General features: G+C 38.1%; 1 pseudogene; it reads right to left on the bottom strand.

The window, feature by feature from the left end:
- Positions 1-592: 592 nt before the first annotated feature.
- LOC114110330 (olfactory receptor 10AG1-like) lies at positions 593-1,520 on the bottom strand (annotated as a pseudogene).
- Between the last annotated feature and the right edge of the window lie 24,544 nt (positions 1,521-26,064).

Raw genomic sequence — 26,064 nt, 5'->3', positions numbered from 1 at the left:
TTGGCTACATAAACAAAATATATCTACAGAGAATAATTCAGAGAGAAGCAGAGGGTAAAAATTTATTGCCACACTACAAAAATTTAGGGATCATTATGCAGTTTTATATTTAATCTTTACAGAAGGATCAAATTGAAGTCATTGAAAAGTAAAATGTCTAAAGATAAAAACACACAGATATTTAACAACTGTTCTCCAAACTTTTACCATCTATATTATCTAAAAATATCATGAAAAGGGGGAAAAAAAGTGCATGATAATCATATGAACAGGAAAGTACAAAAATATCTATGGTTTTAGGGGGAAAGGTAAGTAAGTGATACTATATTTTCTTATAAAATTGTAAATCACCAGTAAATTTGTGGACTAAATATAATACTGCCTAAATGCATAGTTTCTTATCAGCAAGACAGCATAATATAATCCTGATATTTAAAAAAATCCAGCAAAAAACAATAAGGCCAGGAATGAATGAATATAATAGATCTATTAATCATGTGGGAAAGCAACCTAACTATTTCTGATTATACAATGGAAAAATTAAATAGGAAAACAAAAAAATGAGTTTAAATCAAGCAGCTAATGCTTTACATTAAGGTAGCAGTTTTCTCAAGGCTGCCAAGACATCCTTATTTGTCAGCATGTATATCAGGGTTTTAAACATCAGGGTGATAGTGTTTTAGAAAAGTGAGAGAAATTTGTCCGTTCTGGAAGAATTTCTGGATTTAGGTCATAAATATGTAACGATTGCAGATCCAAGTAATAAAGTCACAACCATGACATGAGATGAGCAGCTGGAGAAATCCTTTGCTCTTCCTATTGCTGATGGCAACTTCAGGATGGTGGAAGTGATTCTACTGTAGGAGCCAAGAGTCAGCAGAAAAGGGACCATAACAAAAAGCACAGCAACTGTAAAGACCAACATCTCGTTCAGAAAAGTGTCCCTACAGGCCAGCTTCAGTACTGGGGGGGGGGGGGGGGGTGTCAAAAAAGTAGTGATTGATTTGGTTGGACCTACAAAAGGACAGAGAAAATATGGCACATCTGCCCTACCTCAGTTGGAACTCCAGTGACACAGCAGGCAGCCACCAGCTGGACATGGACCTTGTGGTTCATGACCAGAGGATAGTTCAAGAGACCACAAATGGCCACACAGTGGTCATAGGTCAGCACTGTAAGAAGCAGGCACTCTATGTTTCCAAATATAAGGACAAAATTCATCTGTGTTGCACAAACAAGCAAAGAAATATGTCTTTTCTGAGTCCAAAGCTTATGAGCATTCTAGGAAGAGTGGCAGGCACATAACAGATTTCCAAGAAGGAAAAATTACTGAAGAAAAGTACATAGGAGTCTGGAGAGTCTGGTCTGTCCTGCTTATGAGAATAATGATGCCCTTTCCCACCAGAGTTATCACAGAGACAAACAGAAACATCACAAAAAGAAACATTTGGAGACTGAGAACCTCAGAAAAATCCTAAAGAACAAATTTCATCATTTGCTAGATATTTTTGAGGTTCCATCAGTGAAAATAGTACAATTAGGTATTTATCTTTTTTTTTTGTTTTGTAATTCTATAAATTAAAGGGATTTAGAGGAATCATTAATAATACATAAGATTTTTATTCTCTATTAATGTCTAGTATTTTATATCCTGGACTCAACACAACTGAAGTCTAATGGAGACTATGTATGCTAAATTCTAAATATAAAAGCATAAGCTGCAATTTAAGGGTTAGCTTGAAATAAAAGTGATATGCTTAAGAGTTATGCACTTTCGTTTTGAATCTTTTTGTGTTCAGAGCAAAATCTATCCATTTTCACTTCAGTTCAGTTGCTCAGTTGTGTCCGACTCTTTGCGACCCCATGAATCACAGCACGCCAGGCTTCCCTGTCCATGACCAACTCCCTGAGTTCACTCAGATTCACGTCCTTTGAGTCAGTGATGCCATCCAGCCATCTCATGCTCTGTTGTCCCCTTCTCCTGCCCCCAATCCCTCCCAGCATCAGAGTCTTTTCCAATGAGACAACACTTCGCATGAGGTGGCCAAAGTACTGGAGTTTCAGCTTTAGAATCATTCCTTCCAAAGAAATCCCAGGATTGATCTCCTTCAGAATGAACTGGTTGGATCTCCTTGCAGTCCAAGGGACTCTCAAGAGTCTTCTCCAATGCCACAGTTCAAAAGCATCAATTCTTTGGCGCTCAGCCTTCTTCACAGTCCAACTCTCACATCCATACATGACTACTGGAAAAACTGTAGCCTTGACTAGACGGACTTTAGTCGGCAAAGTAATGTCTCTGCTTTTGAATATGCTATCTAGGTTGGTCATAACTTTTCTTCCAAGGTGTAAGCGTCTTTTAATGTCATGGCTGCAGTCACCATCTGCAGTGATTTTGGAGCCCCCCATAAAATAAAGTCTGACACTGTTTCCACTGTTTCTCCATCTATTTCCCATGGAGTGATGGGAATGGATGCCATGATCTTTGTTTTCTGAATGTTGAGCTTTAAGCCAACTTTTTCACTTTCCTCTTTACTTTCATCAAGAGGCTTTTTAGTTCTTCTTCACTTTCTGCCATAAGGGTGGTGTCATCTGCATATCTGAGGTTATTGATATTTCTCCCAGCAATCTTGATTCCAGCTTGTGTTTCTTCCAATCCAGCATTTCTCATGATGTACTCTGCATATCAGTTAAATAAGCAGGGTGACAATATACAGCCTTGATGTACGCCTTTTCCTATTTGGAACTAGTCTGTCTATCCATTTTGCTTATATTAAAAAAAAAAATTCTGAAGTAAAAATATTTGTATCCCTGTGGTAAGGCACCACCAAATTCTGTAATGCGTTTTTCAGGAATTTCCCAACTCTTCCATTGGAACTTTCTCAAGAATAAAGCATGCCTTTCCTTCCATATTCTGCAATAATAGCTCTTACTTCTTGTGTGCACACTTTATTTGAGACCATTCTGACTGCCTATATCTACTAAAATAAGCAACATCGCCATCAGGCATTATAAAGCAGGAATTTTTATTTATCTTTTACAAGGATGCAGCTTATGTTTGACAGTGTTCTTAACTTATTGGTTATTTAATTAATAATGACAAACTTGAAGGAATTACATTGATGATATGATTTCTGAAACGCTGCCTGGTATATCTATTTTCAAATATCTTATGATGTGTCAGGGGTCAGTTTCATTTAAAAATTATCATGCTAATAATATATCTAACATGCAGCACATAAAAATTAAAACTGAAATGCATAAATTATTTAAAATATGGCTAATACACAGTTCTCAAAAGTATAAAAATCAGAGAATATATATATTGTAGCTAGTAGGTAGGTGAGCGAGTATAGCCTAGTGAGTAGTTAGTGAGACCTACAGACACTCAACGTTCTCCTGTATACTTGGAAAATATAAGAATTTTAAAAGAAAGGTGATTAGTAAACTGTAGCTTTAAATAATATCTAGGAAATTGGAAACACAATTTACTTTGTGCTACTCTTGTGTTAGTAAGCTGCTTGCAATAGCATGTTACTGAATTGTGTTATTGTCTTGTTATCTTGATATTATAGATGAAGAACCTAGGGCTCAAAGGTTTACATGATTAAACTAAGAAAAAAAAAATGGTGTTCTCTTTGACTTCCAGGATTCGTGAGCATTGTGAGAAGTGTAACAGGTCCAAAGCTATTTCCAAAAGGAAAGAATTGCCAGGGAAAGAATACATGGGAATATAGGGGTCAAGACCCACTTTTGTTATTAGAATTATGGTGCTATTTCCCATTAAAATAATCATATACCTAACTAAAAACAACCCAAATAGAAGCCACTGAAGACGGTGAACATCAGCAAAGCCCAGGAGAAGAAATTCATTCAAATTAGTTAGATGTTATTCTGGTACCTTTCTTTTTGTTTTTTGTTTTTCATGCTGTTCTGTTTTTGTTCTCTTCTATTTTTGTGTTTTCTCTATAGAAAAAGAAGATTTAGCATTTGCTTTCTTTCCTCCATCCCCAACATTTCTTTTCTTCAGTGCTAAATAAATTATAATTTCTAATTGTACTAGTCCAGCAATGTGATAGTTAAATAATCAACATATACCAGGAATAAGAATCATGGTAAGACAAAGTTTTTGCATGTTATTCTCAACAGTGAGCAAATTAAGAAAAGCAACTACTCTGTGTGCTGTCTCTAAATTATCTATACTATATCTGTTTCTTGTCAATGTTTAAGTGCTTATTATTAAGGGAAATAATATTAATCTTCTAATATTGTTATTTTGAACTCAAGTTCTCTATTACTTGGAAAAATTGAAATGATTAAAAGGATGTATGATAATATTCCATATCAGTTTGTTATTGGTCATATCACCATCTCTATGCTACCTACTTCAGTTAGGTATATATATTTAATATTAATTAGCAGGTTAAATCATGTAAGCAATTTAAAATCAGTATTGAACTAAAAATTATTTCATTATTTTAAATTTAGAAGCATTTATTTTTTCTTAAAAATAGATATTCCTTGAATTCCCCAGAACTTGCAACTGTATGAACTAGATTGCTTTATATTTATTTCAGTTCAGTTGCTCAGTCATGTCTGATTCTTTGCAACCCCATGGATGGTAGCACGCCAGGCTTCCCTGCCCATCACCAATTCCTGGAGCTTGCTCAAACTCATGTCCATTGAGTTAGTGATGCCATCCAACCAACTCATCCTCTGTGGTCCCCTTCTCCTCCTGGCTTCAGTCTTTCCCAGCTTCAGAGTCTTTTATAATCAGTTAATTCTTCGCATCTGGTGGCCAAAGTATTGAAACTTCAGCTTCAGCATCAGTCCTTGTCTTATATTAGTATAATCCCTTCTTAGTCAGGGGTGGCAGCCGGGAGAAGCTACCCCAGGTCGAAGGCCAGGGGCGAGAGCCAGGAGGAGCAACCCCACATCCAAAGAGTGGTAGCTGGGCGGGCACAGGAGGGCCTAGAGGAGCTATTCCATGTTCAGGGTCAGGAGGGGCAGCAGTGAGGAGATACCCCTCGTCCAAGGTAAGGGGCAGCGGCTGCGCTTTGCTGGAGCAGCAGTGAAGAGATATCCCACATCCAAGGTAGGAGAAACCCAAGTAAGATGGTAGGTGTTGCAAGAGGGCAGACACACTGAAACCATACTCACAGAAAACTAGTCAGTATAATCACACTAGGACCACAGCCTTGTCTAACTCAATGAAACTAAGCCATGCCATTGGGGCCACCCAAGACAGGCAGGTCATGGTGGAGAGGACTGACAGAATGTGGTCCACTGGAGAAGGGAATGGCAAACCACTTCAGCATTCTTGCCATAAGAACCCCATGAACAGTATGAAAAGGCAAAATGATAGGATACTGAAAGAGGTACTCCCTAGGTCAGTAGGTGCCCAATATGCTACTGGAGATCAGTGGAGAAATAACTCCAGAAAGAATGAAGGGATGGAGCCAAAGCAAAAACAATACCCACTTGCGGATGTGACTGGTGATAGAAGAAAGGTCCGATGCTGTAAAGAGCAATATTGCATAGGAACCTAGAATGTCAGGTCTATGAATAAAGGCAAATTGGAAGTGGTCAAACAGGAGATGGCAAGAGTGAACATTGACATACTAGGAATCAGTGAACTAAAATGGACTGGAATGGGTGAATTTAACTCAGATGACCATTGTATCTACTACTGAGGGCAGGAGTCCCTTAGAAGAAATGGAGTAGCCGTCATGGTCAGCAAAAGATCTGAAATGGAGTACTTGGATGCAATCTCAAAAATGACAGAATGATCTGTGTTCATTTCCAAGGCAAACCATTCAATATCACAGTAATCCAAGTCTATGCCCCAACCAGTAACGCTGAAGAAGCTGAAGTTCAATGGTTCTATGAAGATCTTGTAGACCTTTTAGAACTAACACCCCCCCCCCCCAAAAAAAAGATGTCCTTTTCATTATAGGGGAATAGAATGCAAAATTAGGAAGTCAAAAAACACCTGCAGTAACAGGCAAATTTGGCCTTGGAATACAGAAAGACTAATAGGGTTTTACCAAGAGAACCCACAGGTCATAGTGAACACCCTCTTCGAACAACACAAGAGAAGACTCTACACATGGACATCACCAGATGGTCAACAACGAAATCAGATTGATTCTATTCTTTGCAGCCAAAGATGGAGAAGCACTATACAGTCAACAAAAACAAGACCAGGATTTGACTGTAGCTCAGATCATGAACTCCTTATTGCCAAATTCAGATTGAAATTGAAGAAAGTGGGGAAAACCACTAGACCATTCAGGTATGACCTAAAACAAATCCCATATGATTATACAGCAGAAGTGAGAAATAGATTTAGGGACTAGATCTGATAGGTAGAGTGCCTGATGATCTATGGATGGAGGTTCGTGACACTGGACAGGAGACAGGGATCAAGACCATCCCCATGGAAAAGAAATGCAAAAAACCAAAATGGCTGTCTGAGGAGGAGCACAAAGCAAAGGAGAAAAGGAAAGATATAAGCATCTGAATGCAGAGTTCCAAAGAATAGCCAAAAGAGATAAGAAAGCCTTCCTCAGTGATCAGTGCAAGGATATAGAGGAAAACAAGAGAATGGGAAAGACTAGAGAGCTCTTCAAGAAAATTAGAGACACCAAGGGAACATTTCATGCAAAGATGGGCTCGATAAAGGACAGAAATGGTATGGACCTAAGAGAATCAGAAGATATTAAGAAAAGATGGCAAAACTACGCAGAAGAACTGTACAAAAAAGATCTTCACGAACCAGATAATCATGATGGTGTGATCACTCACTGAGAGCCAGACATCCTGGAATGTGAAGTCAAGTGGGCCTTAGAAAGCATCACTACAAACAAAGCTAGTGGAGGTGATGGAATTCCAGTAGAGCTATTTCAAATCCTGGAAGATGATGCTGTGAAAGTGCTGCACTCAATACACTAGCAAATTTGGAAAACTCAGCAGCGGCCACAGGACTGGAAAAGGTCAGTTTTCATTCCAATCCCAAAGAAAGGCAATGCCAAAGAATGCTCAAACTACCACACAATTGCACTCATCTCACATGCTAGTAATGTAATGCTCAAATTTTTCCAAGCTAGGCTTCAGCAATACGTGAACCATGAACTTCCAGATGTTCAAGCTGGTTTTAGAAAAGGCAGAGGAACCAGAGACCAAATTACTAACATCCATTGGATCATCGAAAAAGCAACAGAGTTCCAGAAAAACATCCATGTCTGATTTTTTGACTATGACAAAGCCTTTGACTATGTGCGTCACAATAAACTGTGGAAAATTCTGAAAGAGATGGGAATACCAGACCACCTGACCTGCTTCTTGAGAAACCTGTGTGCAGGTCAGGAAGCAATAGTTAGAACTGGACATGGAACAACAGACTGGTTCCAAATAGGAAAAGGAGTACGTCAAGGCTGTATATTGTCACCCTGCTTATTTAACTTATATGCCAAGTACATCACAAGAAACGCCGGGCTGGCAGAAGCACAAGCTGGAATCAAGATTTCTGGGAGAAATATCAATAACCTTAGATATGCAGATGACACCACCCTTATGGCAGAAAGTGAAGAGGAACTAAAAACCTCTTGATGAAAGTGAAAGAGGAAAGTGAAAAAGTTGGCTTAGAGCTCAACATTCAGAAAATGAAGATCATGGCATCTAGTCCCATAACTTCATGGGAAATAGATGGAGAAACAGTGGAAACAGTGGCAAACTTTATTTTTTTGGGCTCCAAAATCACTGCAGATGGTGACTGCAGCCATGAAATTAAAAGATGCTTACTCCTTGGAAGAAAAGTTATGACCAACCTGGATGGTATATTCAAAAGCAGTGACATTACTTTGCCTACTAATGTCCATCTAGTCAGGGCTATGGTTTTCCAGTGGTCATGTATGGATGTGAGCATTGGACTGTGAAGAAAGCTGGGCACTGAAGAATTGATGCTTTTGAACTGTGGTGTTGGAGAAGACTCTTGAGAGTCCCTTGGACTGCAAGGAGGTCCAACCAGTCCATATTGAAGGAGATCAACCCTGGGATTTATTTGGAAGGAATGAGGCTAAAGCTGAAACTCCAATACTTTGGCCACCTCATGCGAAGAGTTGTCTCATTGGAAAAGACTCTGATGCTGGGAGGGATTGGAGGCTGGAGGAGAAGGGGACTTCACAGCATGAGATGGCTGGATGGTATCACTGACCCGATGGACGTGAGTCTGAGTGAACTCCAGGAGTTGGTGATGGACAGGGAGGCCTGCCGTGCTGTGATTCATGGGGTTGCAAAGAGTCGGACACGACTGAGCGACTTAACTGAACTGAAGGCTCATGAGTATTACTTGCTGGGTGTATAACCTAAGGCTTGTTGTTCAATCGACATCACCCTTGCTTCTTCATACTGAAAATAAGGACAGTGCTTCGTGATCACTAAACTCTTCCAGTTCCCAAACTTTTCATATTGAGAAAAAAAAAAAAAAAGAAGAAGAAGAAAAAGAAACTTATTGAAAAGCCTTATGCAAGCAATAATTTACAAATTCAAAGGAGGAATCTTGCTGGGCACTGTAGATTTATAACGATCAAGAAGGTAAATTATTGCCCAAAGATAGAATGTTCTTATATCAATATTTAATTATTTGAAGCGAATATAAAAGAAAATTCTCCCTCTTCATATCTAAAGCTACTAAATGAATTAAATTATTCTTAAGGCAGTGCATGAGAAATTAATCAAACATTTTAGAAGGAAGCATATTCTTCAGAATCTAAGCATTTGTCAAACAAACCAGGCAATGTTCCAGGAACTTGAGGTGTCTTCATGAGGAAATTAACATGTTTTTTAAGGCCAGCTCATTTTCATATACTTGTAAGCCTCTTCTCTGGTCTTCCTATAGTTAGTTGCTGATGACAAAGTAATAGCATCAAGTACTCATCCTCTTAGCTCAAAGTATCTCAAATAATCTATTTTACCAAATATAAAATTGTCTTCCTACTCAACAATATATTTCTGTACTTTACAGTAAAACCTTACAGAGGGAAAAACAACCTTATCCATATATACAGCTGTGCCTATAACTATTCTCACAACTCACGATTTCAGCAACAGTAACACGTGATGCTGTATAAAATAGATAGCTAAGAGAGCTCAGCTCAGTGCTCTGTGATGACCTAGAGGAGTGGGACAGGAGATGGAAGAGCCTCAAGAGGGAGGAGATGTATGCATACATATAACTAATTCATGTTGTTATACAGCAGAAATATAACACTGTAAAGCAATTATACTCCAATTTAAAAAGATACATTTTATAAAGGGAAAAAAATACGATGTGAATTTTGGCTATAAAGAATGATGCCATCTGACCTTTCTAAATACAGCTGATTTTAAAGTAACTGTCCACTGATATCTGAAAGGCTGATGTAGTGGCTTATTAATAGATTCTTCCAGGGAAGTAACTGTTTTCCTTAGATTAGACAGTCAGTAGAGAACTCATGTGTGTTATTAGCTCTGTGATATAGTATCTTTGTTAATGTCTTATCACACCAGAACAGGAGTAATCAAAGTAATCCTTTGTCAGGTGCTTCTAAGGACCTCTGGACTTAAGGGAAAACATTCAGTTTTACTGGCATATCAATTATCATGATACCAGTAAAAAATTTGAAATGGTTCAAAGAAATCACTTTTAAAAGCCCCTTGTTCCAAATTAAAAATTCAAAGGCAATTTTTAATAAACTCCTGGCTATTTATTATAATAAGAATGTTATCTTCTATTGTTTGCTCATATTGTTCTTTCATGATTTCTCCATGGCAATACAATGGTGTCAGTATTCAAAAATAGGAATATAAGAAGCAAATTCTCTGAAATAAATTTCAGTCTGGTATCTTTTTGTAACAGGCCATTTAGTCATCCCCTCATGCCTTTTGTAAACATGAAGAAATACACGCGTCTTGTATTCCTGCTAGAAACTACATTGCAACAGCATCTGCTTCCCTCTCTCTTTAATATATATTATAAAAAGTCCAGCTTTCCTGGGCAAAAAAAAAAAAAAATCCTTTCCACCATCTGGATTGAGTTCTTTCAATGATCATTAAAAATGCATGTAAAAGTTCTATCATCTTCAAATGCAAGGTCTAAGTTTGATTTACATGAAAAATTTTTCAGCATATAAAATGATGGGTCTCATGGAATGTCAGTAAACATTCACCCAAAATTTTTAAATTGCCCCTAGTTAAGAATCACTGGTTGTGTGGATAAGTTTAGTATTTTGACAAAAGACATCTTATCCAACATATTAATAGGAACAGAACTCTATCTTTCCATAAAGATGTACAAACAGAAAAAAATATATTTCCTTTATTGATCTTGAAAAAAACTGTGTAGGATTTAATTAAAATAGTTTCCTTTAAAACTCTTTTATGATGGAACTGAATAGATGGTAGGACTAAAGGGAAAAAAGAGGGGGAATCAGGATGGAACCTGCACCCCTGGAAGGGAGCTATGAAAGAGGAAATGTTGCCTCATACCAGAAACCTCCTTCCCCTGCTGGGAGTCAGCTGAGACATACAGGAAGAGTCAAGGCCCATAGAGGAGTGAAGCAGCTGGCCTGTGGCAGGTGGAGCAGGGATAGACCAGCAGAGATGCTCCTTGTCACATTGGTGCACTTCCTACGCAGCCCAAGAGGCCCATCTGCTGGTCTGTGCAGATGGACAGACTGTCCACTCAGACTTCAGTGGACAGACCTGGAAAGAGGACTCAGTTTGGCTGTTCAGAGACAGCCTGAGAGGCTTGGATTGTGGTCTGGCCTGCAACTGGAGGTGTGTCCAGAGCACAGCCTAGGTCCACAGTAGGAGCGCCAATGTCAACAAGCACAGGAAGGGAGGGGCGTGGCCTAGCCTTAGCAGTCATATTCCACCCTGCTTACAGCGGGCTTGACTCCACCACTAAGAGCTCTAAGAGTCAAGTGCCAGCTGGTAGCTCCCGAAATGGAGGCGGGGCTGAAATCTGAGCTGAGTATCAGCAATCCCACAGCAAGTATAGGGCACAGCTTCAGTAGGTAAATTCCAGCACCTCTTTGAGTGCAGCACTTGAGGGACATCCAAGCCGACTTCTGGTGTTCCCACAGCTAAGGCAAGTCCAGCAGGCTTGGTTGGTGCTGATGCCGGGTGGCAAGTGATATTACAGAGCATGCATGCTGGTGAACAGGACTACGCAGTGCCTCCTTTCCCAGCAGAAGGACTCTCTACCCATCTACTTCACATCACTGTTTGGAACCAAATGTGAGGGCTTCTATTTCACCAACCGGCAAGCAGATCCTGCCCCCAAGACAGCTATGATGACCATGGAGCAAAGAGGAGGCCCCCTCCAACGTTCAGTGCAGGCTCTGATCACCAGCAACACCCATCACAGTCCCTATCAAGTAGTTAAGGGTCAGCACACATTGAGGAAAGACGAGGCATTCACACCCAGAACAAACCTCACACCGAGAACATCAGACTCACACAGGCAACTTGAGGATGCTCCAACCTAAAAACAGCCATTCAAGAATACACTAGACAACTGTTTCTCCTAAATTCATAAACTCAGACCACACCACTTTAAACATACCAAAGCAAAAAGAGGAAACAACCAATACCAAGCCCAATTTTAAAATAAATTTTTATCTTTATTCCCTTTAACCTGTGTACTACTAATACCTGCTCTTACTCTGTTACTCCACAAGAATTCCTTCAAATTGGTCTTTGGCTGTCAAAATTTTGCTCAGTGTGAGTCCTTTGGGCTTCCCTACCTTCCATGTCATATGCTCCACAGTTACATCTTTTTTCTCTTTCCCACAAAGCTTCCCTCTCTCCCCTCGTGTGGACCTAAAGCGGATGTTAGGAAAGCAACCTGTTTGCAATAAAGCACCTGAGCAAAGGATTTTTATCTGATACCTACCACTCATCTGGTCCTCACATCTTCCTGAACAATGTATGTTTTAATCCTAATGATTTTAAAGTTACAGAAGTCAAGACAAAAGATATTTGGGAAGAGATTTCTTTAAAAAGTTCTGGTTTAATGATTTTTCAAGCATCTTTTTTTTTAAGCTCAAGGACATTTTCTTCAAACAAAACACACAGAATTCCATTGCATAAAACATTTTAAAAAAAGCATAACTTCTTGTTGCAGTAATGGCAGCAGGACAATAAAGACCAGTGCTATAATTTGCTCTCTCACACAGAATAGCCTTAGACATGCATCCTCAGAATCTTTAAGGGTTGCTGTTGAAATCAGCTTTGAAAATGACTGAAGGTTCATTCTAACCTTTCTCTGCTATCTCTGAGCCTTAATTAGGAAGGAGAAAGAGAAGAACTTTAGCTACTTCCTTCCATCATATAAGACAAAGCCCGTAACTATTAGGGGTACAAATAGTTATGCCATTCTCACCCACCAAGAATGCCCTACCTATAGTCTACTCTTCTCTTAGAAGAAGGACTCACAGGAAAACCACTACTACCACCCTTTTCCTTCCAGTACAAGAACTTTTTCTAAACTCTGATGCCTGCTGCTGCTGCTGCTAAGTCGTTTCAGTCGTGTCTGACTCTGTGCGACCCCATAGACAGCAGCCCACCAGGCTCCCCCGTCCCTGGGATTCTCCAGGCAAGAACAGTGGAGTGGGTTGCCATTTCCTTCTCCAATGCATGAAAGTGAAAAGTGAAAGTGAAGTCACTCAGTCGTGTCCGACTCTTGGCGACCCCATGGACTACAGCCTACCAGGCTCCTCCGTCCATGGGATTTTCCAGGCAAGAGTACTGGAGTGGGGTGCCACTCACTGCCTTTTCCAAACTCTGATGCCTGGAAGAGCCCAATTCAATCACAGACCTACCACATTAAAAAGGACAAATGCCACAAGTTTTGAGGAACACCACACTCTTTTAAATGAAATGTCCTAAGAATCTAGATCTATCATGCATAATCAAAAAGTTTGTGGAATGGTAGAATAAATTATATTTTAAATAAATGTATTAATTATATTTGAAACTCCTACTCTGAAATCATCTTCCATTTTTATTTCTGTGATACAAAGGATTCATTTATGTTAAATAGCTTTCCTGTATGATTAGTTTCAAATATATAAACAAAAATCACATGTAGACAAATTTAATCAATAAGGCAATTTCAGGATGATTGGTAAATTTTTACCTACCCAAAACTGCCAGAAAGCAATGGTATTCTCAGTTCAGTTGCTCAGTTGTGTCCAACTCTTTGCGACCCCATGGACTGCAGCATGCCAGGCCTCCCGGTCCATCACCAACTCCCAGTGTTCACTCAAACTCATGTCATTGGGTTGGTGAAGCCATCCAACCATCTCATCCTCTGTCATCCCCTTCTCCTCCTGCCTTCAATCTTTTCCAGCATCAGGGACTTTTCCAATAAGTCTTTGCATCAGGTGGCCAAAGTATTGGAGTTTCAGCTTCAGCATCAGTCCTTCCAATGAATATTCAGGACTGATTTCCTTTAGGATGCACTGGTTGGATCTCCTTGCAGTCCAAGGGACTCTCAAGAGTCTTCTTCAACACCACAGTTCAAACGCATCAATTCTTCAGTGCTCAGCTTTCTTTATAGTCCAACTCTCACATCCATACATCACTGCTGGAATAGATTTGACTAGATGCACTTTTGTCAGCAAGGTCAAGTCTCTGCTTTTTAATATGCTGTCTAGGTTGCTCATAGCTTTTCTTCTAAGGAGCAAGTGTCTCTTAATTTCATGGCTGCAGTCACCATCTGCAATGATTTTGGAGCCAAAAAGTAAAGTCTATCACTGTTTCTACTGTTTCCCCATCTATTTGCCATGAAGTGATGGACCAGATGCCATGATCTTAGTCTTCTGACTGTTAAGTTTTAAGCCAACTTTTTCACTCTCCTCTTTCACCTTCATCAGTTCATGTCAGTTCGGTTCACTCGCTCAGTCGTGTCTGACTCTTTGCGACAAAGAGTCACCATCAAGAAGCTCATTATTTCTTCTTCATGTTCTGCCATAAGGGTGGTGTCATCTACTTATCTGAGGTTATTGATATTTCTCCCAGCAATCTTGATTCCAGCTTGTGCTTCATCCAGCCCAACGTTTCTCATGATATACTCCACATATAAATTAAATAAGGAGGGTGACAATATACAGCCTTGACATACTCCTTTCCGTATTTGGAACCAGTCTGTTGTTCTATGTCCAATTCTAACTGTTGCTTCCTGACTTGCACACAGGTTTTTCAAGAGGAAGGTCAGTTCGTCAAGTTGAGTGCTATTTGAAACATTGTACTTTTTCAGCTTTTCAAAAGTTTTATTAATTTGCCTTTCAGGAGTTGCTTTGGAAAATGACATATTATATTTTAAATTGCTTATAAGATTCAAATATAATATATAACTTCCTCACTCCTGATTAAAACTATTACTTGCAAAGCAAAGAGTACCATATTCCAACCATTGCTTTCTACTACTCTGTCACTTTCTAATAAAAAATTTGGATGTAATTTTCAATGGAAGGAAAACAAAAAGGCAAGACTTTCAAAAGAAAATCAAAATAATTCGGCAATTAAAAAGAAAGCTGTACACTTTAAAAGACTTCCATGCCTTTAGAAATAGGACATATATACCTCCAAATTTGTATAAATAGGAAAATAATTTGTATGCTAGAAACCATTTGATTTTAGAGAGTTTCAGATTGTTACCCTACCATTTAGTAGCTTCCCTAAGTCTGTCCTACTGCTATGTTTAATGGAGGAAGCCAGATATTAGTAGAGTTAATGGTACCATGACAGCCTCCAATAAACAGAAGCATATTCTAGATTAGCAAACATTTGCTTTTAATTTATGGATATATAGAACTATCTAGTAAAATAACCAGTTTTTTAAGTTATTATAAAATAATATTTTATATTTTCTTATGTATCACTTCTTGGTCTTTTGGCTAAGATCAAGTGTATATTTCCTTAAGTTGGCCAAAAAAAAGAAAAGCCTTGTTTGTGATTTATCTTAGTCCCACACCCCTATCTTGCTTCTCCTTTTTTCTCCCCATTGATAACCACTAGCTTGCTCTCTATATTTGTGAGTCGGTTTATTTATACATTTGGTTACATATATACACACACACATACTTGTTTTATTTTTTAGATTCCACATATTAAATTAGAGTACTTGTCTTTTTCTGACCTTATTTCACTAAGCATAATACTCTCAAGGTTCTACATTGTTCCAAATGGCAGAATTTCATTTTTTATGGCTGAGTAATAGTACACTGTGTGTGTGTGTGTGTGTGTGTGTGTGTGTGTATTTATGTTCTTTATCCATTTATCTGTTGATGGACACTTAGGTTGCTTCTATGTCTTGGCTATTTTAAATAGTGCTTCAATGAACACTGGGTGTATATATCTTTTTGAACTAGTGTTTTCATTACCTTTGCATAAATACCCAGGAGTGGAAATGTTGGATCATATGGTAGCTTTCATAGCTTTTTCTCTAATATTGGCATCTTCAGTGATGTAATCCTTCTAGACTTTCATGATGTCCTCTCTACAGGGGTTCTCATCCATAGTATTGACAATCTTTGTGTCTAAGAAGCCTTAAAGGTTCTTGTGACACCCCCACCCCAATCTAGAGGCTGAATTAGAGACATTGTGTTTGGGGGCCAGAAAATCACTTCAGTACCTTCAGTGTTGAATTCATGGGGTTCAAGGTGGCCAGAGACATTGTCCAATTATCATAAAAATTTTAAAAGTCAGTCCTTCACTGACATGATGGGTTTCCCTGGTGGCTCAGTCAGTAAAGAATTCACCTGCAATGTGAGATCTGGGTTCTTTCCCTTGGTTGGGAAGATCCCCTGGAGAAGGGAAGGACTACCCACTCCAGTATTCTGGCCTGGAGAATTCCATAGATAGAACAGCCTGGCAGGCTACAGTCCATGGGGTCACAAAGAGTTGGACACGACTGAGCAACTGTCACTTTACTTCACTGACATGAGACTTCCTGACTTCAGAAACAAAGTAACAATGGAACCAATTCAGAAAAAAGTTTTCGTTGTCCAGGTCTTCTTGCACAATCAAATTATTAGAAGCTAGTGCTGCTTTTCCCTTCAAGGCTCAGTGTTAGCATCTTTTATATAACAGCAGTACTGACCATAAACCCAACTGTATTCACAGGAAATAGTAATTAACCTCCCCCTTCCTGCCATAAGTCCTGTTGCTCACTTCTCTTTCTTACTACTAAATGTCCTTTGTGGCGTTTTCCCCCAGAATAGGAAAAATTCATCTGCATTAAAAATCTGATCAGGCAGATATTCTTTCTCAACAATTTTCTTAATGGCATCTGGGAACTAGTCTGCTGCCTCAGTCAGCAGAAGCTGCTACTCCTGCTACCTTGATATTTAAGGCAATCTCTAAAATTATCAAACCATCCTTTGCTTGCATTAAACTCTCCAGCTTTCGATCCTCCACCTTTTCTTGCTTTGTTAGCATATAATGACTTTGCTTTTTCTTGAATCATAGTCTATAAGCATGCCTTTCTTAAAGCATTCCTACATCCACATAAAAACTAAGCTTCATTTTCACTACAAGAGAAAAAGAGTGTTTCACAACAAGTGTAAGGTTTTCACACCTGCTGGCACAACTACAGAAACAGCTTCATGAATTTGTTTTAAAAAATGGGTCTTAGGCTGGATTCATTTATCTTGAAATGATGCACAACTGCAGCTGTAGATCTCTATCTGTGGAATATACAAAGCAATTCAACCTCATGTAACATCATGCCTTTTCTCTGCTTCTTGGAAGCACTTCTAGCATCACAAGTGCCACTTTGTATAGGCCTCATGGTATTATTCAAGGTTTATGGTATTGTACTAAACAGGATGAAAAATATGTGAGAACTACAAGCAAGCACTTTTTTACTGTGAGGCACAATTTACTTGAGACAAAGTACTCACACAAAGATTAACATTACATGGTGCTTTAAGGGAATTCTCGCAACACCCAAGCTCACCACAGTAGCAACAGGAGGTAGTGGCTACAAAGTTATTATAGTACAGTGTGTACTGCAGTAAATTTTAGGCAATTATAGTTTAATATTTTATCTTTACATTGCTCTCAACTGCAAATGATACCATGTATGGTCTGTGTATGCATAAAATTTGATAATTTTCTTATAATAAATTTGTGATAAAACAGACTAGCATCTACCTATACTCGTGACACACCTTTTTCTTTAGTTTTTTGATATTTCTAAGCCCCATGGTTCACCTGGGAGTTTTTTTGACCTGTCACAAAATTCAAGTGTTTTCCCATCTATTTTAAAACTTCAGCTTAAGTAGACCCACCGAACAACCCCTGTTGTTTGAAGATAAACTAAATATCTTACTTTATATCCAAAAATTGTGAAATAACATTAGAATATCTTCTATTACCATACTATTACATTATAATACTATTGACTGTTTCAAAACATAAGAGTCAAATTTTAAAAGTTTAGCACTAAAGAGAAAGAAAAAAAGCCTGAGCCACACAATCACCAGCTAATTGCTTCTGCAGCCCATGAACTGTACATCTGCAGCACTAAGTCAGTGCATACTTCCAACCACAGTCAGTAGAAAAAGCAAAATACATCAATTCTATTTCTATTGTTTCCTGTTGCTGCTGTCGATGTTGGCACTAAATTTTTAAATTCTTTTCCTCTAATATTTCCTCTTCACCTCCTGAACCAAATGTTGATGGTGATCATGTTGATTAACTTTGTATATCAACTTTACTGATACATGGGGTCCTCAGATTATTTGGTCAAGATTATTCTGTATGTTTCTATGAGGGTGTTTTTGGATAAGGTTAATATTTCAAATGGAAGTTTAGGTAATGCAGATTGCTCTCCCCAATGTGGGTAGGCCTCAATCAGTTAAAGACCTGAATAAAATAAAAAGGCTAACACTCTCCCCCAAGTAACACTGAATTCCTTTTACCCGACTTGCCTGCAATCTGGGATATTAATTTTTTTTCCTGCCTGTGGATTTGAACTGAAACATTGGCAGTTCCTGGATCTCAAGTTTGCCAGTCTCTGAGCAGAAACAACATTAATACCTCTCCTGGTTCTTGGGTCTTCAGACTTGGACTGGAACTAAACCATCAGCTTTCTTGGGTCTCCAATTTGCTGACTCACTCTGCAGCGCTTGGAACTTGCCCTCATCCATTATCACAAGTCAATTCTTTACAATAATTCCACATATATAGTTATAGAAGGGAGATATATGGAGATACAGAGAGATATACATACAGATCTCTTATTGGTTCTGTTTCTCTGGAAAACCCTAACTAATATAGTGGTGTTATAATTTTATTGATACAATCCTCAAACCAAAGATTTGTGCATACTTTCAGAAGATATGGGTTATTTTCAGTAGCAAATTTAGGATACCAATTTATTTTTATTTCTAATATGTTTGCAGGCCCTGGATGTTTCACACAACCATTTGAGAAAAAAAATTACCTTTAAACAGAAAACTGTGGCAATGGAGATATAAATTTGTTTCAAGATGACAAAATTATCCCCAAATTTCGACCTGCAATTCAGCTTTCATTGCATTTATACTCATTTTACTAGCTTTCCTGGAGTAGAATAGTAGGAAGATCAAGCAAGACTTTTGTAACAAATATCTGCCTTCAAGAAATTTCAGCAATTTCTGGCAAAATGAACTATTTTCTTTAAGGCCAGTACTGTTTCTTTATTCTATGCTGGTGATAGTAAACCAATTAGTTCATAGCTATATACGTAATGTTAACTACAAAATACAGTATTAAACCTATTTTTCTCAAACAGTTTATATGTAATTAGTTACTCCAAATTATTTGAATATCATAAGGAAGCTATGAAATTTCTTACATATCATGCAGTCTGTCTATGGCTGAAGAATAATGATGAAAGAGGCCCATTTTCTCTCTAGCTATGACCAGTATCTTCTATGCTGAGTTTTCTTTCTGAACACCCAAATGAAAAGTGTGCATAAACATGAGAGGCTTCCCATATCCTGCACAGCCCTCACAAGTGCATGTACCGTCAGTAACATTTCTATGATGTTAAAATACATATGCAGTTACTCAGTTTCCCAAAAGCTAAGCCATACAGCAGATGTGTGGGAAAGTATGGAAACAAGACTAAAGCCAATATTTAGTGCATCCCTAAAGTCAGGCTGGGAGACTAACTCAGTTAGCCAAAAATATAAGAAAAACTGATCCACCCTATCTCTTGGATCAAGCATTTGCCTAAAGTATTTAGCAAGTAACGACTCAGATCCCTGGGTGGTGATCGGTGCTGCTAGAAGTGAACCACAGCTAATGCCCAATGACAGTGCCCCGTGAGGACATTCCAGGGATTATGCGGGCAAGAAAAAAATCCACAACAAATCTTCCAGTTATATCCAGATTAAAGGACAGTTTTCTTTAACAGAGAAGGGTCAATAAGTAACTGAGTTACAGATCAGATTGTCTTATTTACAAGGTGACTGACGAGTTCCTACACACACCCCATGTTTCTACATACACTTTTTTTTTAATTTTTATTTTACTTTACAATACTCTATTGGTTTTGCCATACATTGACATGAATCTACCATGGGTCTACATACACTGTTAATGGATACATACTACAATCTGGGAACAAAAGATAATACTGATGGTAATATCAAGGTTTTTCTAAAATCTCTTAATTTTGGCTTACAAATGAAAATGAATTCAACTTGACAAAAACAAAACAAAAACAGGAGATAAAATGGTTACTTGTCATAATCACATGGAAAAATGATGTCTAAAAGTAAAATATTCCATTATTTAGGAAAGGTGAGCAGTTCCCATGATGAAAACTTTACTCCTTTTTTTAATTTGGTTGTGACCAAAAGTAACCTGGAATCAAACTCAGGTAAATGGTTAATTGCTGATTTTTTTTTAACCAACTGAGCCATTTAGATAGGAAAAAGGGGCTTATCTTTTAAATGCTGCATTCATTTCAGACAGTATGCGTCACTGATTTTGAAAAGTAAGATAGGCATTTGCTTTACTTTGAGAACAGCTGTTGTATCATTGAAAGGGGACCATAAGTCACAATTACCACTTCTTTCTACCTGCCAAGTTATCTAGGTGATTTTCTTTGAGAAACCATAAGTCTACCTGATTGACCAAAGGATCACTAATTATATCAGAATCAACAGCTGAAGTCAAGTATGGGTAAATTTAACTTCTCCTGGGTCATTACAAAATTCTCACTTGTGAATATGTTTAATTCCTTATTATGAAAATCTATATTCAGGGGAGAAAATTTAGAAAACATGGGTAAATAGAAAAACACAGACACAAAATAAATGGCTTAAATTCTACGATTAGGATTGATTGAAGACAAGAGGAGAAGGGGACGACAGAGGATGAGATGGTTGGTTGGCATCAACAACTCAATGGATGTGAGTTTGAGCAGACTCCGGGAGATGGTGAAGGACAGGGAAGCCTGGCGAGCTGTAATCCATGTGATTGCAAAGAGTCGGATACAACTGAGTGACTGAACAACAAAGATAACTGAGTAAACAACAGGTTTACAGAGCTATATTGATGAATAACCAAAATATTTTGTTAAGCAAAATAAATCTGACACAGAAAAGTATATATGATTCCATTTTTATCAAGTTCAAATAAGTAAAATCATCTCTTAAGAATAAGCACAGTGGCTGCATATAAGGATTCTGAATGGGAGAGGGCACAGAAGAATTTTCTGAAGTAATGAAAATGTAAATATTCCATATTTTATAAGATATGGGTAACATGGTTCTATGAATTTGCAAATCATGTCAAATTTTATCAACCTTATCAAATTTCATGCTTTAGATCTACATGATTCATTACACGTGAGTTATATTTTCATTAAAAACACAATGCTATTAATGGATTTTCCAGGAGAGTAAAATTATTTACTTCATTTTATTTTGTTGTCAAGTTATTTATAAACTTTTTTTAAAGCTTACCTTAAAACTGTATGCATAAAAGCTTTATCAGAATACTATTAATCTTAATTTTAAAAGTGAACTTTAGGATCACTAGCCATTTCTTTGTAAGCTGGACACAACAAAGTTCCTAGAAGAACTTTAAATGACCCCACCACCACCCTGTTTAAACAAGTTATCTTGTGGTTATTTTGAGTCTAGCAGAATAACTATTTATTGCCCTATAATTAATTAGGGCATGTGAGCCAATATGAATGAGCCAAACTTAGTCAACTGTCATTTAAATATTTGCTACATCAATTTAATTTCTAGCAGTATTAGTATCAATACCCAACATAGATTAACCATTTATAAAATTCTTCCACACCTGTTATCTTTCTTAGAGCTCTTAATAACTCGATAGAGTAGGTACTTTCAGCCCTCCTGACATGCTATGAAAATGGGCAATCAGTGAGGTTTAAGAGATTTTTCAGAGAAAATGTGTAGCTATCAAGTATCAGAGTTAAGATTCAGAGATCTGTTTCCATGCACACACCAGATCTGCCTAGTGTATGAAAACAAGGTTATTTCCCATCATACTCATAAAAGCAAGAAGAAAAGTGAGAAACTCTCTGCTGCTGTAGGGCTAAGATAGTAGCCATGTCTTAAATCATAGACTAACAAAATATTTGAAAAAAACTTTTAAGATGACTTTAGTAAAAGATCTATACAAAATAAAATTGTTTAAGCCTCAAAAGATAACAGTAACATTTACCTATTTTCTAATCTTTACCTATGATATTTTATAAAAGTTCTATTTTATTACATAGCTTTTTCCATATCTTGCAAGTTTAAATTAACTGCATATGGTAAACTCATTGCCACTGAATTAGTTATTCTTTCACAAAAAGCATTTTAACAGCTACATATCATTCTATGGTATGAGTATGCTATACAATATTTTAACCATGGAAGTACCTATTTCTAGTTTGATGTTAGGCATCTATGTTTTAAAAATCAATGATGATTCAAATTGCATTGACTATTTCTCTAATTACTGAAAGTCATAGAACTGGTCGAGATTAAATTATTCACCAAAGTCTATTCTCCCCCTTCTTCCTGGAAGCATAGCTGGGGACCAAATACATTCTCCAATTCCCTTGCTTCTAACTGTGGAATGTAACCAGAAGAATATGTGCCACAGCCAGGCCTTAACCGTAAAACACTGCACATATGCTTCCCTCCATTTATCTCTCCCCAAACACATCCCATCCACACACGCCTCAACTGAAACCAAAAATTCCCAACAACCCAGCTTTAATCAAAACAGATGATGACATACCCTAGAATAGCTCACTGACTTGAAAGGAACCTGATTCTCTGAATGCTATAACCTGCAGCTGATTGAATACATGAATGAGGATCAACAGACACTGAGGGCAAACTATGAGACTTAAGCATCCACAGTATTTTGGTATACTGAAGTAGGACTGTATTTGAACTTCATTCAGTTCAGTCACTCAGTCGTGTCCGACTCTTTGCGACCCCATGAATCGCAGCACGCCAGGCCTCCCTGTCCATCACCAATTCCCGGAGTTCACTCAGACTCACATCCATTGAGTCAGTGATGCCATCCAGCCATCTCATGCTCTGTTGTCCCCTTCTCTTCCTGTCCCCAATCCTCCCAGCATCAGAGTCTTTCCCAATGAGTCAACACTTCACATGAGGTGGCCAAAGTACTGGAGTTTCAGCTTTAGCATCATTCCTTCCAAAGAAATCCCAGGGCTGATCTCCTTCAGAATGGACTGGTTGGATCTCCTTGCAGTCCAAGGGACTCTCAAGAGTCCTCTCCAATACCATAGTTCAAAAGCATCAATTCTTCGGTGCTCAGCTTTCTTCACAGTCCAACTCTCACATCCATACATGACCACTGGACAAACCATAGCCTTGAGTAGAAGGAACATTTTTGGATGGCCTTATAATACCACAGACTTCAATTTAAATTAAAATTTGAGGCAATAACTTCATTTTATTGCTGATTTACAATTTTTACCATCACATTAATGTTCTCTACAAAACTGAAATATATGATGCTGAAAATATCCACATTCTTCATGCATGAAGTACCATGATTTTAAAACTTTAAAACTTGTCTCTGTAGTTACTTAAAAGATTCATGAAGCTTGTAATATCTGTCTGGATGGAGAAGGTAAACGGACCTACAACAGGGTCTCTGGGTCATGTAATCATCTGATTCTCCAATCTCTAGAGTTAAACAAGGAACTCTGATTGATAGCATAGGTGCAAATTATTTCACATAACACTGGCCTTTCAAAAAAACCTCTTTATTATCAATGTAGAGATTTGTTGCATTTTATTAAATGTTTAAACAACTATAAAGATGATCTATGCTCCATATTTAAATCTGTTAAAGCATTACCAATAAAGCTTTTCAAACAGTTTAATAATATAATCACAAGGTTATATCATTAATGAATTTTTAGTATATATATAAAATACTAATGATGTACAAAATATTAATGTGTCAATATAATGAAGTCTTTTCAAGGATGTACAGATATATACTAAAAATTCATTAATGATATAATCTTGGGATTATATTAATTTGAAATAGTCCAACCCAACATAACGATTTTAAATAAAGACTAGAAGCATGAAATGGACCAAAATTAAATATTTTCTACCCATTACTGAATAAGAGGCAATTTATTAATGATGCATAGCAAAGTAACTCTTTTGAAAAGATACGGAGAAAATCTTTTAAATTATGTACTAATATTATGAAAACCTACTGAATGAAAAAAATTTAAGAGATCAAATAATATCAGGATAGTCCAACTTTTGTCCAAGACAAAAGTTTTACCCAATGCAAAAGCCTCATTAAGAAATCCTTATACTAAAGTCACAGATGTAATAACACCATCATAAAGATGCAGGTCTCATGAATCAAACATTTGTTTCATAGGAAGAAGTACACTCAAAGAGCAGAATATTTTAAAGATTTAAGAATTAAGCCATCATTTTACAAATAGCAAAAGGTAACAATAACAACATCCTGAAAAAGCGAAAACATCCCCCCCAGAGTGTAATATGCTGGTTGATTACTAAATACTCCTTTCTAATACACCTTTTGGATAACAAGCCTTCAATATCATAGCAGCCTTTTGGAAACTATACAGTTTATTGTCAGGCTTAATGTGGCATTTCTCTCCTACTTTCCTGCTGTCAACATCATCCAAATGACTACAACCCTACCTGCTCCATAGTTCCAAATGATCAGGGTTCCTGTGGGTATTCTCACTCCTATCAACAGTCCAGTAACTCCTATGTTATTCTGATTACCCCATATCAATCCTCTCCTATGACCCCAGCTCTTACTTCAAATTCAACTGCACACCTGATTTGACTCTTTTATTGCTTTTATTGGTCTCAGTATATCCAGATGGCATTCAGCTGTGTAGCTTGTCTGGAGCCATCCTATGCATCTATTTGATCTTGCTTTGAAAATGCTGACACATTTCAGCCTATTAACATCAAGGTGAGCCAAGGCCCCTCCAGGCTCATTTTGAACATGTAGTATTAGCAGGAAAAAAGCTTGTTAGAGCGGTTTCTTACCTCTAGTGTAACCACTGTCACTTCTAATATAGTAGTTAAAAGAAATGCAAAGAACAGAGTTAAACACACTTGTATACCTAACAAAGTCTGTAATTCGTTAGACCTAACGTATGCTGTTGCTGAAGAGGGTGTTTGCTATGAGCAGTGCGTTCTCTTGGCAAAACTCATTAGACTTTGCCCTGCTTCATTCCGTACTCCAAGGCCAAATTTGCCTGTTACTCCAGGTGTTTCTTGACTTCCTACTTTTGCATTCCAGTGTCCTATAATGAAAAGGATATCTTTTTTGGGTGTTAGCTCTAAAAGGTCTTATAGGTCTTCATAGAACCATTCAACTTCAGCTTCTTCAGTGTTACTGGTTGGGGCATAGGCTTGGATTACCATGACATTGAATGGTTTTCCTTGGAAACGAACAAAGATCATTCTGTCATTTTTGAAATTGCATCCAAGTACTGCATTTTGGACTCTGTTGTTGACCATGACAGCTACTCCATTTCTTCTAAGGGATTCCTGCCCAGAGTAGTAGATATAATGGTCATCTGAGTTAAATTCACCCATTCCAGACCATTTTAGTTTGCTGATTCCTAGAATGTCGATGTTCACTCTTCCCATCTCCTGTTTGACTATGGTTTTTCCAGTGGTCATGTATGGATGTAAGAGTTGGACTGTGAAGAAAGCTGGACTGTGACTGTCGAAGAATTGATGCTTTTGAACTGTGGTATTGAAGAAGACTCTTGAGGGTTCCTCGGACTGCAAGGAGATCCAACAAGTCTATCCTAAAGGAGATCAGTCCTGGGTGTTCATTGGAAGGACTGATGCTGAAGCTGAAACTCCAATACTTTGGCCACCTCATGCAAAGAGTTGACTCATTTGAAAAGACCCTAATGCTGGGAGGGATTGGTGGTAGGAGAAGAAGGGGGCAACAGAGGATGAGATGGCTGGATGGCATCACCAACTGGATGGACATGAGTTTGAGTGAACTCCGGGAGTTGGTGATGGACAGGGAGGCTTGGTGTGGTGTGATTCATGGGGTCATAAAGAGGCGGACACAATTGAGCCACTGAACTGAACTGAGGGTATGCTGTAGTCCATCAGGATCACAAAGAGTCAGACAGGACTTAGCAACTGGACAACAAGGGAGTCCCTTAGGGATTAGGTGGCGGGGGTGGTGTGGGAAGTACTAGCCTCAGGAACACCGCCTGGTGTGGAAAGGCAAGCAGATTATCCAACAAGCAAATTATCCAACAAGCAAATTACCCAACAAGCAAGAGAGCCTGATGACCGGAGCAGGTACACAGGAGCGAAATGCGCATGCACTTACCTTGATGACTCAGCATCCAGGCTCCTAGGATCAGTCTCCAGGCACAGGCGAAGACTTCTGCGGGACAAACTGGGCAGCCAAGGTCCTTTCCCACTCCAAACCCGAGTTGCTAATTCCCCTGAAGCCAAACCTCACAGGAAC

Source organism: Ovis aries, chromosome 22, assembly GCF_016772045.2.
Source record: "Ovis aries strain OAR_USU_Benz2616 breed Rambouillet chromosome 22, ARS-UI_Ramb_v3.0, whole genome shotgun sequence".
Taxonomy (NCBI): domain Eukaryota; kingdom Metazoa; phylum Chordata; class Mammalia; order Artiodactyla; family Bovidae; genus Ovis; species Ovis aries.
Note: the sequence above shows the minus strand (reverse complement) of the source record. Positions and strands in the feature narration are given on the sequence as shown.